Below are 3,428 nucleotides of genomic sequence, written 5' to 3'. Positions count from 1 at the left end.
CTCTCGGTCTCTCTCTAGCCCTCTCCGTATCTCTTTCTCTCTCTCCTTTTTTCTCCCCCCCCCTCCCTCCCTCCCTCCCCCCCTCCCTCCTCCCCTCCTTCCCTCCTTCCTTCCCTTCCCCCCTCTCTCTCATTGCTTTATTGTGGTGCTGAGTATAGTACTTGCTAGGCTCTGCTAGCTCTGTCACTGAACTCCATTCCCAAACCCCAAGGCTGGGTTCTACCATGTAACCAGACAGACAGACAGACAGACTCAGACTCCTTTTGCTTCTGCCCCAGCTCCCCCAGGGCAGGGATTGCAGGTGTGTGCTATGGTACCCACATCTTAAGTACTTGAACTGTGTGTGTGTTTTCCTGCTGACTTTCTGTTGGTCTGTACATTCTTGAGGAGATTGTATCTTTCTTTTTTGTATATTTTCTCCGTGTTGCAGTTTTTTCCCCCAAGGGCTGATGGTTCAGCAGACTGATAATAAAAGAAGCTGTGTCTTACTAGTTGATACACTTACTCTCTGTGCCTGGCCCCTGCTCTCCATCCCCTGAGAGTCCCAGCATAGAAGGGAGTCTCTTCTACGCGTCTCCCACTTGGTCCTCTTGGACTATGGATGGAAAGTGTCCTATTTAAGCAGTGATTCTTAAGCCTTGATTTTATAGTCAAGCCTCACTGTTATTTTTAACTTTAAGCCGGATTTTCTTGAGTCATATTCATTGTTTCCCTTTAACTGAGATTATAGTACCTTCCCAAGGACCAGTCTTTTCACTGAAATTTTGTGAGGCTACGTGCATGCACAGTCTAAATCTAGGACAGAAAATGGAGTGACACTGTCACATTTTCCATGTCAGGAATTCCTGCCATACCGGCACATTCTGAGGATGAGATCACTTTTCTCAGTTTGGGGTCAGAGCACTTCCGTTATTAACATTTTAATTTCTCCAGAGTGGGAAGTTTTAGCTGTCTCTCTTTTACATGTCTGAAGTCTTACCTTGTAGCTCATCAGACGCCAGGAAAATCTATGCGTTTATTTACACATGTCACATTAGCAGTTAAGTGAAATCTAGATTTTCTCTGGTGCAGTTGGGCCAGCTTTTGATCTACTTTTGCAGCATTGCCATCTGGTGGCCAAAGGTAGTATCTGCAGGAAGTTTGATAATGACTGAACTGAAATACATATGCCTATTTATTTATTCATTTTAATTAGAAAATTTTCTTTTGACTTACTCTCTTGGGCCTTGAGTTTGCTGTGTAGAGCAGGCCTGCCTCTTCCTTCTGTGCTGGTATTAAAGGTGTGCATAACCACAACCCGCCACATCCTGGAGTCTGATGGACTTTTTCGCTTAGGCAAATTGAGTTAGAAGATCATGTCTGCATCTCAGGAGAAGGAGACGTCCATGTATATTCAGGGCTTGGTTTCTGTAGTTACACTTTGCTTGAGCTGCTAAACAAGTAGAAGCACAGTTTAAAGTGGTACATGCAAATTGCACATGAACTTTTAGAGAGAAATAAAAAATTTAAATTCAGGATAATTCTTGAAATCTGTTCTGGCTAGAGGTTGCTTCAAAATCTGATATCTCTCCTGGAGGCAAGTACTATTTGTCTCTCCTCCTACTTTTTGCCCCCTCCTTTCCACCTCCTCTTTCCCTGCTCTCTCCCTCCTCTCCTCCTTCTCTCTCCTTCCTCTCTCTCTCCTCTCCCCCTCCTCTCCCCTTTCTCTCCCCTTCTTCTCCCCTTCCTCTCCCCCACTTCTCTCCTTCCTCTCCCCTTCCTCTATTCTTCTTCTCCCCTTCCTTTTCCCCTTCCCTCTCCCTCCTCTCCTACTCCTCTTTCCCTCCTCTCTCTCTTTTCCCCTTCCTCTCCCCTTCTTCTCCCTCTCCTCTCCTCTTCCTTTTGTCTTTCTTCCCCTGTATTTATATAATTTCCATCTCTATCTATAGCTTAAGCACTTTGGATTCTTAACCTTTGGTGTATTCTTGAGATCATGTTGATGCACTGGTTAAAGAACCAATAGTGTTTGTTTGATACAGTAAAACCACCTTACCATTTACATTTGTGGATTCTTAGTACTGGACGATTCAGAAATACTGGGTATGGGAGAAAACACCAAAGTTCTTTTTCCATGTTGCTGATTTTTGCTTGTGGTTTTAGGGGCTAGTGAGAAACATCCATGATTTTTCTTCTTCTCAACATTGTAAGTAGTTGAGAAATGAAGAAACAGTTGACTGGTTCTGAAAAAGACTGAAGAGAAGGGCAGGGACGGCCTGGCTGCTCGGTAATGAGTGTCAGCACCACTGCTGTTCTGGGAGGTGGAAGTAAGAGGCTGGGTAAAAGTCCAGGGTGTATTTCCTGTTCCTCTTAGAGAAATTTGCTTTCCTCCATGGAAATATGAAAAAGGGGGAGGGACTCGGTGTTCTCCCAACACCTCCAAAATCATTGGAGTAATCAATGAAACGTAAGGCAGGAAAATCCTGTGCTTTCTTTGGACTGAAATCTCGTAGGTATTTATTTCCATTTGTTATGTCTGTAGATGCAGTTTTCAGCTGCTGGTAGAATGAGAGACTTTGATTAAAATGTTTTATTTTTTTGTAATAACTAGAAAGCATACATGTTATGATATGACAGGAATAGATTTTACTTTAAAAGATGGTTTCAGGGTAAGTAAATCTGAGATTTTGAAAGTTTCAGAATTGACATTTCACATTAACCTATTTAAAACAGGGTTCCAAATCTGAGCTTTTATTTCATGTATCAAGTGGGCTTAATAATGTTACTTTACTTTTATGATGGGAATAAATTTGATTCATCTTGTGAAAATGGTTTTTAAACTTGTATTTATCCATACAGGTAAAGGCTCAGGAATGCTTGTCCACTAAAGGTCTTTGATGCTTTGTTTTTGGCAGAAAGGGAAGTCATCGTCCCCATGGTCTGGAAGCAGTCCCCCCCACCCCCCGCATTGTCAGTTGTTTTAAGATATTTCTGTGTACTTTTGAGGTGTGCCCGCTATGGCAGCCTCTCTTTCTGGCTACTGAAGAGCAAATTCTTGTTTATCGGCAAAGCTGTCACCAACTTGTTTGTATTGGGTTCTAACTTGCACAAGTAACCTTCACTGTGAAGAAGCTATGGGATGCCAGGATATCAGGCATGAAGATGTTTCAGTTCCTATAGTACAGAAGTAGCTGCCTATAGCATACTTATAGCTGCCTATATATAGTATAGTGTCTACCTGCCTATTGAACAGCGTATAGTGACTATATCAGAGTTTTGTCTCACTGGAAAAATGTTTCCAGTGACATCATTGTTTTTATGTCACTGTTTTGTTTTCCTTGTTTCTCCTTACCTAAAATCTGAGAGATTAGATTTATCTCACCTTCCCCCTTTCCTGGGGAATTCTTAAGATTGCTTTTAATGCTTTTAATGCCTACGTGTTCTAACTCAGA

At 42.3% G+C, this 3,428-nt stretch overlaps 1 non-coding gene across 1 annotated transcript; it reads left to right on the top strand.

Moving 5' to 3' along the window:
- The first annotated feature begins 2,965 nt into the window (after positions 1–2,965).
- On the top strand, positions 2,966–3,096 carry LOC114639830. Its single transcript, XR_003714066.1, has one exon. It is a non-coding gene; the product is annotated as a small nucleolar RNA SNORA24 (small nucleolar RNA).
- The last annotated feature ends 332 nt before the right edge of the window (positions 3,097–3,428 follow it).

This window comes from Grammomys surdaster, unplaced genomic scaffold (assembly GCF_004785775.1).
Source record: "Grammomys surdaster isolate TR1022 unplaced genomic scaffold, NIH_TR_1.0 125752, whole genome shotgun sequence".
NCBI lineage: Eukaryota > Metazoa > Chordata > Mammalia > Rodentia > Muridae > Grammomys > Grammomys surdaster.
Note: the sequence above shows the minus strand (reverse complement) of the source record. Positions and strands in the feature narration are given on the sequence as shown.